Source organism: Atractosteus spatula, chromosome 5 (genome assembly GCF_055471065.1).
Source record: "Atractosteus spatula isolate fAtrSpa1 chromosome 5, fAtrSpa1.hap1, whole genome shotgun sequence".
NCBI lineage: Eukaryota > Metazoa > Chordata > Actinopteri > Semionotiformes > Lepisosteidae > Atractosteus > Atractosteus spatula.
The window spans coordinates 64,842,789-64,863,949 of NC_142710.1; the positions used below are offsets into that span (position 1 = coordinate 64,842,789).

Genomic DNA, 21,161 nt, shown 5'->3' on the forward strand with positions numbered 1-21,161 from the left:
CTGTACCTCACAGCCCTCCTGAGCCCCGTGCCATCAAAGATGTGTCTGAGCCTCTGAGACAGGAATACTGATAGAAATTGAAGCAATGCCTTTGCCAAGCATGTCTAAAGCACAGGGGTGCTAATTTGAATAACGTTTTAAATGCTGCTGCCAGTGGTTCTGAAAACCACCTAGAGACAGGCCGGTGTGGGGGGTAGAGTTCTCCTGTAGACCCTCACAGGCCATTCGGGAATGAAGAGACCTAGAGTTCTGTAGAAAACCGCAGGGCTAGAGACAGTACGTGTTCTGGGAAGAAAAGCAATCAATAAGAGGTAGCATCTAGGGGTGAATTCATTCATTTTGTCAGCTATATAAAGCTTTAATCAAGTACCTTGACAGTACGTGGTGACCTGCATTAACATATTGTCTATCCTGGGAACCTCTAGAGTCACTTTGTGCTCATAAATTCCTCATTTAACTCTCTTAAAGTAATTTATTGGCGTTCTCGCAGGTCCTCAGCAGGTGTCGGATCTACAGCAGCGGTGGGGTGTGCGGACTGGGTTTTGGGTCCCGCCCTCCCAGAGCCTTCCCGGGCCTGCCTGACTGGTGTACTGATAAGACGGGCTTTTAGTTCTAGCGCAGCGAGCCCAGTTAACTTGCCATCGGTTCTGGTGCTCTGGCTCCCAAGAATCGGTCACGTCAGGCAAGCTGCCATGCTACACTAAACACAAATGGATTTTCGAGCCCCTGGGATATTTGTAAAATAAAGGTTTGAGGAGATTTAAAACCAACAATTATGTGGCAGCTTTCCTGGGGAGGTCACTTCTGTTCACGGTCTCTTAAGCAGTTAAAGCTGCTGCCTGAAGAGCCACACTTGGGGACTCTCCTGGGCACCAGGGCACATGTGGCCCCGCGGTACATCGGCACCCAAATTGCAGGTCTGAAATGGGCCAGATCCTGCGGGGTTTAGAGCTCTGACACCCGCCAAAGACTTGGAAAATGAAGGCTAACAGCATTTCCTAACTGCTGCTTCCAGTTCAGGGTCGTGGGGGAGCCGAAGCCTATCCCAGCAAGCAACGGGCACAAGGCAGGGTACACCCTGGACATGACAGGGCGCACACAGACGCACACACTCACACCAGTGCCAGTTTTCCCAGAAGCCAGCTCACCCACCAGCCGGTCTTTTGGACTGTGGGCTAGTGAATCCCACATGAATGCATGTGGGAGAGCATCCAAACCCCAGGCACATGGCAGCTCAGGAAATGAACCCAGGGCCCCAGCACTAACCACAGCTGCACTGTGCCACCCCTTATTGCAAATTATTCATCAATAATTCTTGGTCATCTGTACACCGGTGAAGCACGGACGACAGTAGTGTCCCAGTGTCCAGCTTGCAATGTTATGTGCACACTGGCTGCTGAGGATTGGTTCTTGTGTTTTAAGGCTCAAAACCTTCTTCTCCAGAAGAGCCTTTACTTAACTGGTTCTGTTCTTTACCCCTCTGCTCCTGCTGTGTTCAGTGCCCCCATCTACTGTCTCCTCTCATTGTGCACGCCTTTTTTTCATTGTTGTTGTCGCTCTGTAAAGTGCTTTGAGAAGCCAGCTTTAAAGGCGCTATATAAAATAAGGTTGTTATTATTAATATTGTTGTTGTGCGTACAGTATGCAATGGATATAAAGGAGTTAGGGTGGTATTTTTAGCCTCGTTCAAATAGTGTTACCCAAATTTCTTTGAAAATAACTTCTTTGCTAAATTGCTCGTAAGACACTTTAAAAAAAGGCTTGATGTTTTAGTTCTGAACATATATTTAAAAGTTTTTTTAAAAAACTACACAAGCTAGTTAATGTTATGATCTGTTGACCAGCTGTTCAGACCCTGATCTTGGGGAAATAAAGCTCATCGGCAACACCCTGGAAACATGGACGGCTTTAGTAATTGCGCGTTTTCACACGGTACAGTGTTTTTCAGCAGGGGCTTCCATTTCGAAACCTGTGTTTTCTTACGTATCTGGCGTTCTTGAGACTCGAGAAAACCCTACGGGTTGCGTATTCAAGAGGGAGCTTTGAAATGTGTGTTTCCAACGGGCCGAATGGTGCCGTGTTAAGATAATGTAAGGATATATCGGCATCGATTTCATTCGCTTCGATAATTACGGCAGGTAATGAAACGCGGCGGGTCGTCCCGTGGAAACAGCTAAAAAAAAAAACACTTGAAAAGGGGGTCTGCAGGCGGGCGGGCGGACTGGCGACGAAGACCCCTTCTGGCAGCAGCAGCAGTCGACGTTTTCAAAACTGGGCGCATCGGCCACACTTGGATCTTTTTTTCTTGGTTTCTGTTTTGTCGTACGTTTGTTTTTCTGTCTCTGGCTCTGTCTGGGCCGGCAGTTTAATGAGATGATGAGTTGATGAGTCAGCGCCCATTTGGTGGTGGTGGTGGTGGGGGGGATACATAAACCGGCACAAAGCGTCGTAAAAAATGAGAGACGCGAGTATAAAGAGGCGATATAGACCTTTGCTGATCTTTTAAGGAGCAGAAACGGGGGGGTGGCGGTGGCTGAGGAGCTAGGGGACACCACCAGCACGCGCCAACCCGGCAGGACTTTTTTTGATCTAATTGGCTTAATTGTTCCCGACAAGCAGAAAATAACGCGGCCCCTATTTCTAATGTGATTGTGTATGAAGCAGAGCATTCTTCTTTCCCCCCCCTCCCCTGTGTACAGTTCGCGGGAAATAAAACTTTCCATTTTCTTTTATTTCACGTTTGTTTTGTTTTGTTTTTTAAATGGGCTGTTCTCTGTCACTTCAGATTTAGCACGAACGCGAATGTGACACTGTACCGGAAAGGGTCGTCCAGAATGACACGTGTTCTGCAAGCGAGTTTGTTTTGGGTTTTTTTTGTTGCGTTTTCTTGCTGTTGGACGACATAACAGTTTGCACGTTGTTGTTTTTTGCGCTTGCTTCCTAAATGTTTCAGAGTAGCCCAGTGCCTGGTGACGTACTGTACTGTAAAGCGCGTCTGCTTTTTTTTAAACGCCGCGGTGCTGAGATGCGTTAAACGGGCCTCCTTACTGTCCGAGACGGCCTGGAGATGAATAATACCCGACCCAGGGGAAGGCTCCTGTCTCCTTGGACCGTTTAATGCCGCCACCACCACTTCCTCCCCCTTCCCATTATTTCTCTGTCGTCGGGTTATTTCGCTCTTTTCCAATCTACCGGAATTCTTCAAGGCTCGTTAACTTCAGAAGCAGGAAATGGTCCGTCTCCGTGCGCAGTCTGCGCCTGTTGTTGTTGGTTGTTGATGTTGGGGTTTTTTTTTCTTGCTGTTTGATGTCAGGATGGGTAACTGAAGGTGAAGGAAGAGGAAAGGGAGAAGGGTATTCCTGCCCTCCCAAGCCACCCCACCCCCACCTTCAAACAGTGCACCCCCCACCTGCCTGACCTGCACACCCTCTCTCTCCCCCCCCCCCTCCCAGCAGAGTGGGGGAGCCCCTCACTGATTTCCATGTAAATTAACAGATTAAGAAACCATCGCACGCGGCCGCATTTTCTAGCTCTTTCGGTAGGGGGAGGCTGCTTCTAGTAACGTTGATCAACCGCATTAACATCTCGGTAGTCTGGTCAAGCAGACGACAGAGGGATCAGGCTCGGTGTCGAACTGTGGTGTTTCCTTCCCACCTCACCCGCCAGCCTCGAAGAAAAACTCCCCCCCCCCAGTTTATGCGCGACTAAGGGGGGTATCCGTGTTCCTGCGCTTACTGCCTCTTCCATCCCCTCAGAGCCCCGTGAAACATGAAAAGTGCGAGCGCACGTGTGGGGGTTCCTGCTCCCCCGGTGGGACGGAATGTAGTTCATGCTCTGTGGCAGCTCAGCTCAGTCTGCGCACGGCAGGGGGAGGAAGCTGGAGGTGCGTTCGGCTGCGAGACGGAGGTGTCGCGAATCGCACCCGGGCGTGTAAGCGCTCCCACATTCCCACGAGCTCTTCTCTCCCCAAACGTTCACGCACCAATCTTCTCAGCACTATTTAAGCCCTCACCAGTCTTCTTTTCCCTGCTCAAGATTGAGGTCTCCTCCCTGAGCTGCGTATCCGTACGTTTCCCAACCCGCAAAACTAGTAATTAGACTCCCGGCGTTTCGACTCCACGCTTCCCTTCGACAGCGTCTTCGCCTCTCGATTTGGTACTTGCGATCTCCCTACGCCTTTCCGGATTTTGGACCCCAGCTCTTGTACTCGACCACGTCTTCGCCTCCCCTCTACTCCTAACCTTCCAAACCTGAAGTGACACCGAAGTCCTGTCCCCCCTGACAGAGGTGTCACGAGCAGATTCCACAGCCCCTGGTGGCCAGAGACGCACTCACAGCGCGGGCCAGGCTGGGGGGCTGCCAAAGTTTGGTTCTAGGGTGTTCCTCTAGAACAGGGGGGCGTCCGATCCCGGTCCCGGACAGTCCTGCGTCTCTGCAGGGTTTTTTGTAGACTTCCTGCAGAGCTGAGAACAGAGGTCAGCGGTCCAGTTAGGCCAGTAACCAGCTGGTTCAGCTGGGTAAGAGCGCAGCCGGAATGGAAATTTGCACTGACACTGCCAGGTCCAGAAACGGACTGCCCTGCTCCTGAAACAGGCGTCTCCAGCTCTGCTCCAGCGCAACGTGTACAGTAGATTACCCTGAACAGCCTACTGTTAAAGATTGGATACGCTTAAGAGTTATTTAAATGAAGCAAGTAATCTGTTCAATTTACAGACCTCTGATTCTTGAGAGATGAGGAGCTTCAGTTTTTGTTCTAAATTTGCCTAAGAAGGTCGGATGTTGTTCCAGGTCTTTAAAACGTTGCTGATTTCATGGCGATCTGCAAAACCTCTGCAGGACCAGGGTTCGAGACCCCTGCTTGAGAGCGAGGAGGTCAGTCGACAGTTCCCTTTCAGGGCCACGCGGACTTTTCTGCGAGGTGGTCCGTGGAACTCTGGATGATGGGAAATGTCTCGCACAAAGAATTTGTCAAAGTCATTTCCACCATTTCAGGAAATCGTCAATTAGCAGCCCAGTCATGCACTGAGGCATACTCCTGATGATAAAGGATGATATGCTTTTTTGAAATAGTGGGAGAAATTGGAAAGTCTCATTCCGCTGTTCACTTCAGCTCCTTTGAAGATAATTTACAGGGCACCCAGGAACTATTTAAGAGCAGATTTCTGTGGGTTTTGGTATAGAAATAGAATGACTTCACAATAGCACCACACAATCTCCTTTGTGATGTGCAGGGGTTTGAAGAGGGAGGTTTTGTACCTTAAGAGAATACCAGCTGTAGCCATTGAGCTCACAAAACGTGCTGTAGCAGAACTGGGAGACCGCGTGCTCTTCACATAAAGGGCAAACCTATTTAGAGCCTTTCAGGCCCCAAGCAATGGGTCCTTGGCCTGATAGCGCATTGTCTGCATCCCCCTTAGGCAGGTGATCAAGAGGAAAGTGTCCAGAGAAATCAAAAGGCAGGAGTTGAAAGGGTTTAATGGAAGTGCTGTATGAGGCTCTCTCCATTTTCTAGTGCTCCTCTCGGCTTGATTACTTTTAATTAGCGAGGTGTTCTTTCCTGAAGTACCCTCTCCGCACAGGCCCAGGGTGACTCTGAATGTCCTCTCTCGACCCCCCGCTGTAGACAACACCGCAGCCCGGCTTGCCCACATTCCTGCGGACTGAGGTCTGTTCACTCTTGAATTCTCTAACGATGTAGGAACAGGATTGTCCCCGAGTTCATGAAATAGTGCTCTGAAACATAAAAACCATACCAGTAGTTCTGTATCGGCTTTCAGACTTTCTCTCCGGCAGCCCTCCCGACTCTGTTTTTGAACGGGTTGACTCTGTGGGGCAGTGCCCTCTCCTCCAGCAGCAGACCCGGATAGGATCGGATCGTTCACCAAGTGCCTCCACTTCCTTGTGCTGCACGGGCTACAGCAAGGATCGGGAACACGGCAGGATTCCGCAGTCGGAATCGTGGAGTTGGTCTAATAAAACGGTTTGGCACGCACGGAAGATTCAGAGCTGCTCACTGGGGCACTTGACAATAAGTCTTGTCTTTATTTTAGGTGTGACAGGCAGTATACAGAATTCCATGATACTGTATGATTCTGACTGAGGTTAATTTTTTTTATGTGGACCCCTATATGAACTGGTTGGATGCTGCATAAGACTTCCTTTGGTCTGGCTTTTCTGCACAGTTCGCAGGGTGAGACAGCGCGTTTCCAAGAAGATGTTTGATATGCCATAATGAGCTGCAGGTGCCTTGCAGGGAGCCTCCTAAATCTGAGCTGAGCGCTGACATTTGCAGTGAGCCGGGCTTGTGCTATAATGGGAGCAGTACGCAGGGAGGTGTTTAAACATGGGGGAACAGGCGTGAGACGGATTCCTTTTTAAATGACTGTGCCCTCCGCACACTCCGTTTCATCTCACCACCTCATCGCGCTGATACCCGCCTGCAGAGTGTCGATACTGTCGATACGATGGAACTCGTCGTGTCACCCAGCCCCTCCCTGCATGGCGAGGGAGCCCTTTAGCCTGGCCTGTGCTGCAGACTATGGCAGAGAACCGTTAGATTTTTGCAGTTTGCATTGCACGTTGCAATAGGTGCCAAGCTAATGGGCTCCTGTTAGCGGGTGCTGTGATCACCCGTGTTGGGTGATTTCGCTGGAAGCTGCGAGGTGTCCTGCGCGCAGCCTGAGCTCAGAAAAGGAAGTGCCCTTCGACTGCCCTTCGCAGCTGTACCCCAGGTTGACGAGGGGGGGACCCAGCTGTACTGTTCTTCCCTCTCTTCAGACTCGCACAGCTCCTGCATGACTCTGCGAAGTTCTTGACCCGGGAGTGCACGCCTCCAGTCCTCTAACACTGCAGCCCAGCGGGTGACCCCTGTACATCAGGGGAGCTCCAGTCCAGTTCATCTTACAGCATGAGCTGCTTATAAAGACTGGCAACACCTGTGTGATACTGGTTAAGCCAAGAGATCTGTTCAGTTAGCAGACCTCGAGTCCATGGGGACAGAAGGGGAGACTTCTTTACCTGCTGAGCTGGTCACAGCGCAGATGTTGCAGGTCTTTATAACCTGGTGATTTAGTGATGATCTGTCAGACCTGCTGGAAAGGGAAACACCAGGATCAGGGTGGGAGATCCTTGTCTTGCCTCCCTACCAGCAAGAAACGTTGCTCCCAGCACAACCAGCCACGGGTGCCTAGCTTCCTCATGGCTGCTTTGCTTTCTGGTTCTGTGATCTCGACTCTCCCCAGTTTCCAGTGTCGCCATGAGGCAGTGTTCGCTGAGCACTGGGCCGATTGCCCCAGCGGGCAGGGAAAGAGAGCTGGGATTGGGCTTTTCGGCAGTTTTGTTTAAAGAACTGCCACCTCCCCCCCACCCACCCCCGGCCTCTCAGCCCCCGATTCTGCCTCCCTGCCTCCGGCAGCTCCAGGAAAAGATTAAGCAGGGGCTGGCCGGGTTTCTGAGCGACTCCATCTCTCCGGGCTTATCTCCTTGCCGAATATCCCACTGCATTATTGGAGGGATCTGTCGGCAGTGAAGCATGAAAACAAAAGTGCCAATCCTATCAGTCCTGCGCTGTTCGCTCTGAAATATGAACTTGGCGAGAAGCCTTCAGTCGTTTCCCCCAGCTCTGGCTACTGAGAACAACGCACGTGATCGCAGGTACAGCCAGGGACCGGTCTCGCCCTCGGGTCCGTACCTTCAGTGCCACTGCAGTGAGCTTCATGCAAAATCATTTTCTTTTCTAATCTCGGATATACTGGAGAGCCAGTGCAGTAAAATCAGTATTACCGGCGAGAGTCCTGGCCGGTATAAAACACAGAAACGGAGCTCCATAGTGGTTGGGCATTTGGTGCCGCCACCTCATAGTTTTTGAGTCCTGACTTTGATTAATTTGATCTCGTCAGATCCCAGAAGCTAAGCAGTGCTGAGCCTGGACAGCACTGGGATGGGAAACCAGGTGGCCACTGTACTGTAGGTGGCGTTGATGGACCTATAGGTGGCGCTCCTCCCTCTGGGTGAGAACTTGCAAGCTCATGCTCCATTCCGGCGACTGAGCTGCGCTCCGACGTTGTCCTGTAGGAGGTGCCCTCTGATGAGATCCTGATTGCTTGGTCATTAAAGATCCCATGACTGTGTGTGACAGTAGAGGTGTGATCCCTGGTGTTCTGGCTAAATCCCACTCTGATTTGGTACAATCTGGCTGCCTAAAGTGCCCCCTTAGTCCACCTGGTGCGGCGGTTTCTCTCTCCTCCCTGTGACCTGTGTGGAATGGGGCTGCACTTCTGCAGTGGGTGAGTCCTCTCCTGTAAGGCTCTTTGGATTCATTGAAATGAAGAGTGCCTTAGGAATACACCCCTGCTTATATGTGTGTGTTTGCCCTGTGACGGACTGGATTCCTGTCAGGGTGTAGGCCGGCCTTGTGCCCTGAGCTTTTGGGATAAACTCCAGGTTGCCACCACCCTCACCAGGAATAAGCAGCTTTCCGGTTCCACATGGATAGATAATGCATAATATGGATAATCCTATGCATAAACACCCATGTGCCCAAAAGTTTCCAGTGATCTTCAGTGCTGTGCCTGCATGTCTGTCTTTACTGCATACCCACATCTACAGTATATAATATACGTGCGCTGTGCGTACAGTATACAGTACAGTGTAATAGCATCAGCAAATAAAACCGCTGTCAGCAAGGAGAAGAGGAAAGGCTCTGACATCAACCTCAGCTTGCATACTGTACTCGAGATCAGCAGATGAGCTGCCTGTTTCCTCAGCTGTGTGAGACGGGTCCTTGTCAGGGTGCGATCGGGGCTGCAGGGGGCGGTCGAACAGCCAGCCTGACTCCAGCGCAGCACCGAGGGGATGTACAGAGCCGCCCTGTTGCAGCACGGGTTCGTCCCACGCTAGAGATGTGCTGAGGGTATAAGCATTTCCTGTCTGCTTTGCCCCCGCACCCCGAGTTCTAACACCCCGAAGGTGGTCGTCTGCAAATTACCCGTAGAAATGTCACCTGTCTTGTACAAGGACAGGTACATTTCGTACACGTGCGCTGTAAGCAGCACTACACACCGGTTTCTGCTAAGAATACGGGAATAAACTTTTTTTTCCAGTAAGATAAGTAGCGGCTCCCCGTTATTACTGCAACTCCGGGGTTTAAACTGCATTTTCACTGGAAGCTTTGCAAGGATTTGCTTTTTTGTGTGTGTGATTTTTGTCAAAGTATTATTGTCACTCGTATTTAGAGAAATTGAGATGTGTGTTTTATTTTTATAAAATAATAACGCGTAAACAAGCGCAATGCTTTGCGTTTTTGCAAGTGTTGCGCGGTATTTTATTACTGTGACGGAGCAGAACCCGCAACTTGAGTGAGTGCACGTCATTACAGGAGCAACCTGGTCATGACCCTGATAAAGAAAAGGTTCAGTTGTCTTTTACAACTGTTTATTTTACTTTAGGATTTAGTTGACAAGATTTTCGCTAAATCGTGGTGGTTAGACGTGAATTATTTTTTTTTTACGAACTCGTTGCCCCCGAAGCCTCTATTCCTTTAACAGCTACTTGTCTCTGGATCCCGCGCGTTCCTGTACGCGTTGCGAGTGTGAACGCGTGAAAACGGGATATTTTCTGTAAACGTGTGGGACTGGGCACTCGTGTGGCCACGGGTCGCGCATCACGCTCGTCCCGGACACCGTTCAGTCGTGCGCTTTCTCTGGCACCTGTGTTCGATGCAAGACGTCGGTGCAGCCACCTGTATGAATGCTGATGAGGACGTTATCACTTGGCCCCTGGTGTTTTTGAGAGAATTTTTAAAAGACGGGACACGGTCGGCGTGCCGCGGGCCTGTGCGTCAGCCGTGACACCCGGTATCCCGGCCCCTCGGCGATGGTCACAAGGCTCGGGGCCAGTCGACCCCCATCTCGCCGTTTCTGAACCCTCGTGCGGTGTCGGCGCCCAGAACCCACGGAGAGGCGGGTGTGGCCTCTGGCTCCCTGCGCCCCCGACCCGGGTACCCCCCTCTCGGTTGGTCGCATCGCCTAGGCGCCCCGCAGGCTGTGGCGCAGTTCACGTGAAATCGAGGACGGCGGGGGTCTCCCGGACGCCCCTGAGATACTGCACCCCATGAGCTGCAGCTGCAGCAGCCGCCGCCGTCGTTATGCTGTCTCGCTGACAAGCGAAGTGCGCGCTAGCAGCAGTCTAAATTTAGCTCAAGACGCTTTTCAGCCGCGGTGTGTGTGTGTGTGTTTTGCTTTCGCTGCCGTGGTCGCGGGTGCCCCCCAGTCCCTCCCGATGCACGACCGAGACCTGAGGCGCAGCGAGGGTTCGATGAGATGGAGCTCCTGCCGCTCCCGTTCGACACCGGGCACCCGGACAGGCAGTTCAGTCTTCGTGTGGGACCCAGCGGGCCCGAACCTCACCTCTCGGCGTCGAGCCGACCTGTTCGTCTTCAGCACAGAGGCGACACCCGACAGGCTAGAGCTCAGGTCCCGCACGGCCGGACCGTCGGAAAGATTGCTCGGGTTTTCCCGGAATGGCTGGGGAGGGGAAGGGGGGGGAGAGAGTTAATTGATCTAATATTCTCCTGTCCGAGTTACTTTTCCCCGACTGTTGCGCCGCCTCGTACTCCGCGGTCTGACGGGGGGGGGTGCAACAGCGTGCACCATATTAAAAAGATATGCGCACATTGCACACATCGGTCGCTTCCATCAGAATGCAGTACAGCGGGTGCCGCGTATTCGAAATGCATTAGCGCTAATAGCAGTGCCATTAGACGGGCGAGAGACTCTCTCTACAGATGGGTTGCTATGGAGGTTTGGGTGTAGAGGGAAAAGAGACCGAGAGAAAGGAGTCGTCTTGTAAGGCCATTTCCTGTAATCATCGCCGTGTAATCAATCAATCCTTTCGTCGCAAGGCGAAAAAAGTGTGTTGGGCTGCACGTCTGTGTGGCGCACTGTGTGTGTGTGTGTTGGAAGCTGCTTGTAGTTTGCTTATAGCGTTCTTTAATGGTCTAAATTTTCACCGTGTATTTATAATTGAAGAGCTTTTTTTTTTTCTTTTTGCTCGGTCTTTCCATCAGCGTTCAATTCGCGCCTTCGTGTCTGTGAGGTGCCAAGCTCTGCTCAACCGCTTTTAGCACAGTGACCCCTTGTGGTGTCGGTTGGACATGCACCTGCTCCTTCTCGGCTCGGCTTCCTGTCCCAGTCCTGCACTGCCCCGTTCTCGAGTTTAGGACAGTCCTCCGTAGAGGAAGTAGTCGCTGGTCGTGCGAAACGACGGCTGTATAAAACTAAGGGACAGATAAAGGTTTATTCCATGCTGAAAGGAAAAGAGATGCAACGTTTCAGCTGTGGAGCCTTCTTCAAGCGAGTACTTCTTCAGACCTGGAGACGGCTCCACAGCCGAAACGCTGTCTCTTTTCTTTTCCTTTCAGAAGGAAATAAACCTTTACCTTTTCCTATACAACCTACGGTACATAAAATTAAGCCCATTCCAGGCAGGTTTTTCTTTTTTTATTATTATTTTAATGGGCGTGGTACTCAGCGCTGTTTCTTCTGCTTTTGTTTTGTCCGATCTATAAAAAGTGCATTTGGGAAGAGAGGTTTGGAACCGACTCCTCAGACTTTCTGCAGCCTGCTTGATGAGGGAGATTCAAGATTCAAGCTTTCTGTATTTGCCATATACAGCAAGTGCATTGGAATGCTTACTCGTTCAGCTGGACCCAGGAACATTAGAGAAAGAGAAAAGAAGAAAAACAAATAAGAAATGCACAAATGACAAACAGACATGGACTTGAGGGGTGTGTTTCAAAGATGAACCCCTGAAAGGCGGAGTGGTGGCTCTGTGAATCTGCGCCTGTGGCTGGAAGGTGGCTGCTTTGTATCCCGTGACCGGCAGAGGAGTCCTACTCCGTTGGGCCCGTGAGCAAGGCCCTTCACCCCAACTGCTCCAGGGGTGCTGTACAATGGCTGACCCTGCGCTCTGACCCCAAGCTTCTCTCTCCCTGTCTGTGTGTCCCGTGGAGAGCAAGCTGGGGTCTGCGAAAAGACGAATTCCTAATGTGCTAATAAAGTGATGTTAAAAAATATGTTTAAAAAAAGACCTGTAGATCTGGTTGGGGTATCGGCACTGGAAGGCCGAGGACAGTGGAGGTGCCAGCTGGGGGGGACAGTGCTGCGGACTGCAGGCTCCGCTTCTGGGCGCGTGACTGGGAGGTTCTGACACAGGCTCGGGTGCTGGATGTGGACGCTGTGGTACTAAACCTAATTCCTTCAGACTGAGCCGGGAAACACGGACCGGAGGGACCAAGCGCAGCTGTGTGTGAAAGTGCCTTTAAATCGGGGAACAGGTGGCGCGCCCTTACACAAAGAGTGGTGGGAGTGTGTGAACCCAGATGTGTTCTTGAAGCCAGGAAACTTCCAGGAAACGGCTGGATGAGATCCTGGGACCAAATTACTGTTAACTAATGAACAGGCCAGATGGTCGGAATGGCTTCCTCATCTGTAACGGCTCTGAAGAGCCCAGGCGTGGCAGTTTTTATAGGGAGGAAAGCTGTCCCGACACCCTGCAGCGTCACAGAGCAGCCTGTTCTGGTTCTTTTTCAAATCAGTGGACCTCCTGTCTTGTGTATGAACGCCCTGGTGGGGGGAGGGGGACCCTAAAATTGTATTCTTGATTCCAGTCGTCCCGCTTCTTCGCCGAGCCCAACGATTAGAGGTGTGCTCGATGTGAGACATGCGCGTCGGCTGCCGGGGCTTCTCGCTTGTCGCTTTGCTGGGATGAACGGGTTTCAAGCGTCTGGAGAGGTGCTGCTGCTGCTAAGTATCGTTTAACAGCCGCTGGAGGCGGTGGTCGCTCGTGCCGCTGTAGGAGAGGGTCACCGCCGGGCTGCCGCAGATAAGGAGAGTCCGACCGCAGTCACACGGTGGGCCTCGTGTTATTGGTGTCGCGCAGGACCGCCATGAGCGTGGCACAGATTGCACCGGGCAGGAGGGCGGTAGAGAAGAAACGCCTCCCAGTCTGAGCACAGCCCTGTCTGCTCCAGGCGCCGACACGAAGAGCGTCCGCTGACACACCCGCACCCGCGGGCTGATGATTCTAATCAAAACACAGGTTTCGCACACGGACAGCAACGGGGCCCGGGGCTTTGAAAGAGGGCGTGACTTACTATATGTATATACCCACTGCTCCTTTGGACCCCTCTGCGGCAGTGCCAGCGCTCATTTCAAGGTGATGGATGTAAAAATAAAAAAATCCGCCTCGGCTGAGGTCTGGTGATTTGCCGGAAGGTGTGGCCCTGCGTTAGCCGGCTCCCACAGCGGGCTTCTGCTCTGCTCCTCTGGGAAGGAGGCAGAGGAAGGGGGAACGGTCCACTCCACGCTGCCAGGTGCAGTTTATGCCGTGGGGCTTCTTCAGTTGTGAGGGGAGAGAGGGGAAGTGACAGATAAATCAGGCACAGGAGCAGAAGGGCAGGGAGCAGGCGGGAATGAGAGTCCAGACTCGGGGAGAACAGGAGGAGAGGTGAGGAAAGCCCAAACCTGCACAAGCCTGTCCTTGACAGAAGGGGGGTGGGGGGGGGGGAAGATGCAGTGTGATCCAAGTTTGAGGATCATTTTGGTTTCGAATGCCTTTCTGCAACAGGGGTCCTGACTCCCCTGTGTGAGGACGCCGGGGAGAGAACAGAGAGAAGGTGGCTTGTGAGCGGTGAAGAGGGGCACTATCAGTCTGGGGAGATCATTGATCCTCACAGCTCTGACACGTTCCCTGAAACGCTCCGCCGGTCTTCTTCCTGTCTCACCAGTGCAAACAGCTGGGCATTTTCTGCACGGGACGCAGTAAACAAGGTAGCTGGAAATATAGGATGTCCTCTGGGTGACTCGGAACCGTCCGGAGGGGCCTCCCTTCCGATAAGGAAGCAGGCAAGTGCTGTGCCTTGAGGGGCGGGTCCTTGGAACGTCGGCAGTTTCCAGTGTAATTGCCATGGGGGACGTTAACCCAGTTTAGAGACATGCAGTGGGTTTGATTTTTTAATTTAGAAATGCGGCACTGTAAAAATTATACAGCATTATAGATGACCGAGGGAGGGTATCTACAAGCATAAGTCAGTCCCTGGCCAATAATAATGCACACTGCAAATCTGGACTGCATTATTCAGTGTGAAGCTTTTTAACTTCAACACGTGTAGTTGTTTAGGTTTATGTGCTCATTCCTCAGACTGGAGAGCCAAGTCTTCTCCCTGACGCAGATCAATCCTCGCGCAGTCTCTTCCTCTTCCTCTTTGTGGGATGCAGTAGCTGCGCAGTCTCTTCCTCTTTGTGGGATGCAGTAGCTGCGCAGTCTCTTCCTCTTCCTCTTCCTGTGATGCAGTAGCTGCGCAGTCTCTTCCTCTTTGTGTGATGCAGTAGCTGCGCAGTCTCTTCCTCTTCCTCTTTGTGTGATGCAGTAGCTGCGCAGTCTCTTCCTCTTCCTCTTTGTGTGATGCGGTAGCTGCGCAGTCTCTTCCTCTTTGTGGGATGCAGTAGCTGCGCAGTCTCTTCCTCTTTGTGGGATGCAGAAGCTGCGCATTTTCTGCAGTCCAGTATCAGCGCAACCTTTCCCTGCCTCTCTGTCCTGGTGTGAACCACACGTGTGAATAAATTGTGCTTAGTACAGGTGCTCACCTACAAGGGCAGACCATGCAGGGAAGACCAAATGGCAGCCGCAGTAGCTGTGCTGTACCTGATGGATAGCTGAGCTGTCTGCCACTAACCGTGCTGGAGCAGCTGTTCGGCCTCATGACAGCTGAAAGAGATTCGGAAGCTGCTGTAGTGCAAACTATCCAGAAAAAGATGGAAAAAAAAGGCATCTCAAAGCGTACACTCATTTGAATTTGTTTTTTTTTTGTTTTTTTTTGCAGGGGTTTCTCATAATTGGGGATTACAGTTAATTCCTTTAAAAAACACACTGTACATGAATACCAGTGTCAGCTGGAAAAGCTGGAGAGCTTCACAGTAATGGTGGATGGCTTCCCCATCCGCGCGCCAGCTGCAGTCAGGAATCTGGGAATCACACTCGATCTTCTCCTGTCTTTTGAGCCCCATGTGAAAAATGTGATTAAGACGTCTTTGTTTCACTTTAAAAGTATGTCCTGCGTTAGGCAATTTCTCTCAGTGTCCGATGCCAAGCGCCTGATTCATGCGTTTATAACATCAAGGCTTGATTTCTCCAGCTCTTTACTCTAGGGGCTCCCCAGCTCTCCTCTCAGGAAGTTGGTATGTGTCCACAACTCTGCAGCTAGTCTTCTAACTCACACCAGGCCCTGACAGCATATCACTCCTACGCTTAAACCTCTTCACTGGTTGCCAACAAAGTCACTTGTTCAATATAAGGTCTTGTTAATGGCTTTTAAGGCTTTGAATAATCTGACTTTACCATACAGTGCATCTCTGACCTCCTCCGTGTTTACACTCCAGGGACTAAATCTCACACATAAAGTGACCAGTCACTGGTCCATTGCTGTGCAATGCTTATAATGATTAATATTACTAAGGTGCGATTCTGGGATCTAGACCTCTTAATTTCAAATTGAGTAATCACAGTGGACCAAATGGCCTCATGTGTCCTGTGACCTTGCTAATACAGAAACGACTGTCGCTGCTCTTCTTTCCGGTAATAAAAGCACACTCTGACTCTCCTGGCACCTCCGAGCTCCCCGTCGCTGGAAGAGCCCCTCTCGGCTCTCATTTACACTCTGACTAAGGACTGGGTCTGCTCAAGTATGGAGCTCATTTCACTAATCCCCCTCCTCACTTATCACACCCGCCACTCAGCGCTTATCCACTCTCTTTAGAGGTATCCTTGAGTGACGGAATGACTTAAAAACTGCGTGTGTGTGGCAGAGAAAGGGGTGTGTGTGTGTGTGTGTCCCTCTTTCTGCTGGGGACGCTGTGGGGTGTAAATCCTGCGCCTGCACACAGTGCGCCCCCTTCCTGCCCCCCACCCCCCAGCTCCGCCTCGCTACAGCAGGTCTGCAGCTGGAGTGGGTTCTACACCCTCGAGTCCCGATGGAAGACGCATCTCCGACCGCTCCTCCTGCTGCGGAGGCCCAGCCCTGTGGGAGCAACGGTTCCCCTCGTTTGTGGAAGAAGTCCTTGGGTCCTTCCAAAGCACGAGCTCGGCTCTTCCCACGGAGAGCGGGCAGACGTCTGCCTTCACGCAGCGGGGCTCGGGACTCGTGGCCGAGGGTGGCGGGTCTGTAAGTCGGGGTTTGACCCAGATAGGAGGCTGTTCATTTTCTGGGGAGAGCGCATTCTTTTGCATGAGCTTCTCCTCTGTTGTTAAGAATCTGGCTCTTGCAATACTGAACGACTCATCTCCACTAAACGTGACGCCATCTCCTTGTTCATTTGTGCCTCTGCTGGGCAGGGGGCCTTCCAGCTTCTTCTCATAAAACCAAAAACAGCACAGCTACCCATCGCCCATGAATGCGCCCGTCCTTCTCTAGGCAATAAATGATATGTTGTATAAAGCATCTTAACAACACTGCCTCCTGTAAGAAATAAAGCATGGTCTTGTGCAGATTTCTGCGCTCTACACTATATAATTATTTTATGTGTACGAAGCGTTTAGTGCGGTGAATGTCTGTTTATGCCTATATATTCGGATGTATGTTTTTTTTTAAGCAATTTAATGGATTGTGAGGGGAGCAACAGCCAGGCTAGTAATGGAAAACAGGAGAGCGTTTTATCACAAACACGGGGCTGTGGAGCTGCGCGTTCCATTTGTTTGCTATCGAAGAAAAAAAAAACCAGCACAGCACATAATTTCACCGAGAGGCGCCCCTATCAAGCGTATCTGATCGCAAGGATGCCTCGCCGGAGCGCGAATTCTGCCCGTTAATAAGGAAAACCATGGTCCACAGACTTAATACTCAGTGTGGTGCTGCTGCTGCAGGAAATTTAACCCTTTTCGCGTGCTCTTGCCCCAAAGGGGACCGATCTTTGGCCTCGGGACGCCCAGCTTCTGCAGCGACGGCCGTGGAACTGGGCGGCGCGTCTGGGTGACGTCACCGGGAAAATGCCGAGACCGCTCACCAGGCAGGACTCCGATCGGTTGCAGGTTTAAGGCTTGTGTTTGGAAGATGCAGGTGAAAAGAAAGGAACTGGTTTAAGGGTTATGTGGGGCGTGGAGGGAGGGGAGAAGAAGGGAGTCTGACCTTGAAATTGAAATGATCTAAGGAAATTGCATTAGTGCTGTGTGTTTTGGGACTGTACTTCTTAAGTTATTTTTAAAAAATATATATTTTTTGCACACATTCCATTTTGAAATTTCCAGTTGTTCATCAGATTAGCCATGCTGCTACAACTCCCTATTTTATGTTTATAAATAATAAGTAAACGGCCATGTTTTCCATGCAGCATTGTTGCAGGAAGCCCCGCCCCTCCCGTAATCCCCTCCCTCTCACCTGGAAACCCCGCCCTCTCAACTGGAAGCCCCGCCCCCAGTGGAAGCCCCGCCCTGTTGATTGAGTAGCCAGGTTTGGGTTAACTACTGTTCACTGCACCTGCTAGGACTGCTCAACTGGGATCAGGGTTCTTTGACATGGAAACAGAGGAACCTTTTTTTTTCTGGCTGCGAAAATCAAATAACTCATTTAACACGCTCCAAAGCCGTCACCTGCCGGTCTGTTTGTGTTTTAAGAGACAGAGACTCAAATCTCTGTGCTGCGGTAGTCAGAACTCCGCATTACGGCGCCGTTAAGCAACTTACTTCTATGAAGTCAGGAGCCGCGAAACACGCCCTCCCCTTCTTTTTCCTGCCTTCCAGAACAGTGCTCTCTAGTTCTGCTTGTTATTTGGTTTCCTTGGTGACCCTCCTAGTAATTTTAGCTCCCTGATTGCAGGCCGAGGATAATGTGGTAGAGCATCGCTCCAGGTAATGATAATCCTTCTCCTCTTCTCTCTCCATCCTTGTTCTTAAAAAAAAAAGCTCAAATTATTCTACATCCTGTACAGCTACAAAGCGACAGATCCTGTCTAATTGGATAGATGGGGGGGGGGAAAAATCCATTCTTCTGGATCCTTCTGTGAAGGAGAGAGGTACAATCTCCTACGTTTCGTCCTCTTCCCTCATGCCTCCCCCTCGACCTCTGCAGTGTATTTGTCCGTTTCCACAGCGGGTCTTTGAATTAAAAAAAAAGCTTTTGAAACGGAGAACAGGAGGCAGTTCTTCACACAAAGGGTGGTGGGGGTGTGGAACAAGCCGCCCAGCCGCGCGGTTGTAGCCGATGCCTTCGCGTCTCTCAGGAAGCGGCCGGATGAGATCCGAGATCCCACCGCTGACCAAGTTATCATCATGAGCCGAACGGCCTCCTCTTGTTTCAGGACATAAGAGAGGTGAGAAATGGGAGGAGGCTGTTCAGCCGTTGTACAGGAGCTCATTGGGTAGTTAGTGTGTTACTAAATCCCAGAGTCTCATCCGGCCTCTTCTCGACAGAAGCCAGGTTATCGGCTTCAACAGCATGGTCGGGCAGCTTGTACCCCACCCCCACCACTCTTTGCTCAAAGCCACGCTTCCTGTTCTCGGTTCTTCTGCCTCTGCTGTGTGCTCTGGCTCCTGTTTCACGGTTTATTCGGCCGAAGATGCCTGCGCTCAAAATGTTCGCTCCCAGGCTGAGCAGTAGCTGTTTTCCGGCAGGTCAGTCGCTGCTGGCCCGGCTCGCGAAGGTGTTTCCTGGTTCTGCTTTATCAGAGCTCTATCCTTTCCCCAAGGTGACGTTCATGCTAAATGTGTTGGGCTGTCTGGGATCATCTCTTCACCCATAAGAGGACATAAAATGCCCGCCAATCTAACGGCTCATTAAGGCGGTTTGTGTCGATATTTAGAGGCAGCAGGAAAGGAATCAGGTCTGGATGGGCTGTAGTGGGTAGAATCCACATTTCCTCTCGGGCTGGCAAGGAATGATTATCACAGACTCACAGAGTTCCACACACACGTCCTCAGCCAAGTCCCCCAGAGCTGGGCTCGTTAGGGATGGGGGGTTTATGATCTTGCTGCTCGTTAGGGTCTTCTGTTCTGCTTCGGCGTGAGGTTTTTGTCTTGCCTCTTCTGATGGGAGCAAAACGACGGTTAAAAGGAGCGAAGTCCCGTCTGAAGCCCCCAGCAGCAGGAGTCGCATCCCGTCACGGCGCTGGGGTCGCGTGTGGGATCAGCTGGAGTGAGGGGGTGTGGAGGCCTCGGCGTGGCGAAGAGTTAATCCCGTTACTGTGGCTGAGCGCTTATCGATCTCCCCTGGCAGAGATGAAAATCGATACCCGCAGAAGTTCCAAACCAAACAGCGAGCTGGCTTTCTAATTCCCCCATTTCATGACGCGCGGAACATCGATAAAAGGTTTATTAAAAGGTCCGGTGGCGAGCGCCAGGAGTCGTGTCTGGGGGTGTTGTGGGGCTGCACGATGTTGTGAGAAAGGGGAGTGGAGAGATGGAGCTTCAGCGTGTGGCACAGCAGAAGCCCTCACACCGACTGATCTGCAAGACGCGTGAAAATCAATCGGAGAAATTAACAGAAGATACGACCAGGGCAGGATATTTTCTGGGGCTGTGGGTTAAGAAGGTGTGCAGAGCTCGATGCATTCAGATGCTTCATCTTCCAGATGTTGGCTGTTGCTGAACAAAGCTTCTTTTAAAAGCAGGACCTCTTGATCCGATGAGGCAGAAAGCGAAGAAACAGGAGTAGGATTGAAGGCTTGACTTTCCAGTTAATAAAAAGTTTTGCTAGTTCACGGTTTACTGATGATTGTGAAAGTGCTATTCGTAGCACGTAATACTGCTTTTGGCTGCTTTTGACAACAAGATAACTTTAGCACTTGGATTCTTGATCTGTGTTTCTGAGCTGTGACCTTCGAAAGGTTTGCTGACTAGTCCCCGTGTGTCCATGCTCCTAACTTTCCCTTCGAAGGTGTCCCCTACCTGAAAAAATATTTCCCAACTTTGGGAAAAGAGACTCTTGGAATGCAGAAATCATTTAAAAAAATCGAAGAAAACTGTTTTTCTTTCTTTCTTCTTTCTGTGCCAAGCCATCGCACTACACAATGTTCAGGGAGATTTTTTTTCTCTGCCGGCTCCTTGAATTGTAATAAACAAGGATGTCTGGAAATAGTGAAACAGCTAAAAGAAAAGATTATGGGGTGTGAAATAACAGTGTTCGTCAGTACTCTCCTGACAGGGCAGCCTTCAGATTGGCTGTGACGAGTCAGTTCAGTTACAGGGAGGACGCGGAGGAGAGACTTGAGGAGACGACAGTATCCCAGCACTGGCGTGCAGTGAGGAGGTCTCAGAGCAGAATGCAGTCGGTCGGGCCCAGCCGTGGGTCTGCGCTGGTCTACGGGGCGAGGATAATGGGGCCATTTCTCAGCTGCACCCCTAAATATATGTATAGGAAAACAGAGCTGAGAGATGTGCTTTGGGAATTAAGTGTGACCGTGATCCTGTCACTGTCTCTCAGCCCCCTGGTGGAATGTGTCTGCAGGAGAGGTGAGGGAGCTCTGTGAAGCAGTCCCCCTTCTTGAACCCCCGTGTGTGTACTCGGAGCTTGACATGGGGCACAGGGCATAGGGCGACGCTAGTGGTTCTGGGGGCGTTCAGAGATTGCAGAGCAGCTCTCTGGCGAGTGACTTAACAAACCAGAGTCTGGTGTATGTCCCAGACATGTTACTGAGCGTCATTTTAAAGAAACGGCAGCGAACTCTGGCTCCTTTGAAAGGTCAGGCCGGGCTGGTGCGGCTGGCCATCTCGACTCGAGCATCACTCCGTGGCAACGGCTGACCTGGCCTGGCGGCCTTCAGACATTAGGGGGTGACGTGGAGCATTAAAAAGCTGCTCTCCGGCGCTCTGTGTGTGGACCTGGGGCCAGTTTAATTACCAACAGGTGCTGAGGGGGATTCAGCGCACCAGAATGATGAATTACAGAGTCTGGAAGAACAGCCTCGTTAGTCACAGAGTATGCAGGGCGTCAGCTGGCTCTGTCCCACAGAGCGAGGGGCCAGGAGGAAAGGTGTGCAGTAGGTTACCGAGTGCTTCTGCAGCAGGCCGATTTCTATAGTGCTGTGCTCTGCGGTCTTTCATTCTTCTGTGACAACAGGGCAAGGGCTGGTTTGTTATTCTTAAACACATCTTAAACGGTCTTCGTTTCAAAGCTT

General features: G+C 51.3%; 1 protein-coding gene across 1 annotated transcript in view; it reads left to right on the forward strand.

Annotated features, from left to right (window-relative positions):
* Nucleotides 1–21,161, forward strand: part of cacna2d2a (calcium voltage-gated channel auxiliary subunit alpha2delta 2a) — a 252,724-nt gene that overhangs the window by 117,733 nt on the left and 113,830 nt on the right. The gene's annotated exons all lie outside the window — the stretch shown is intronic.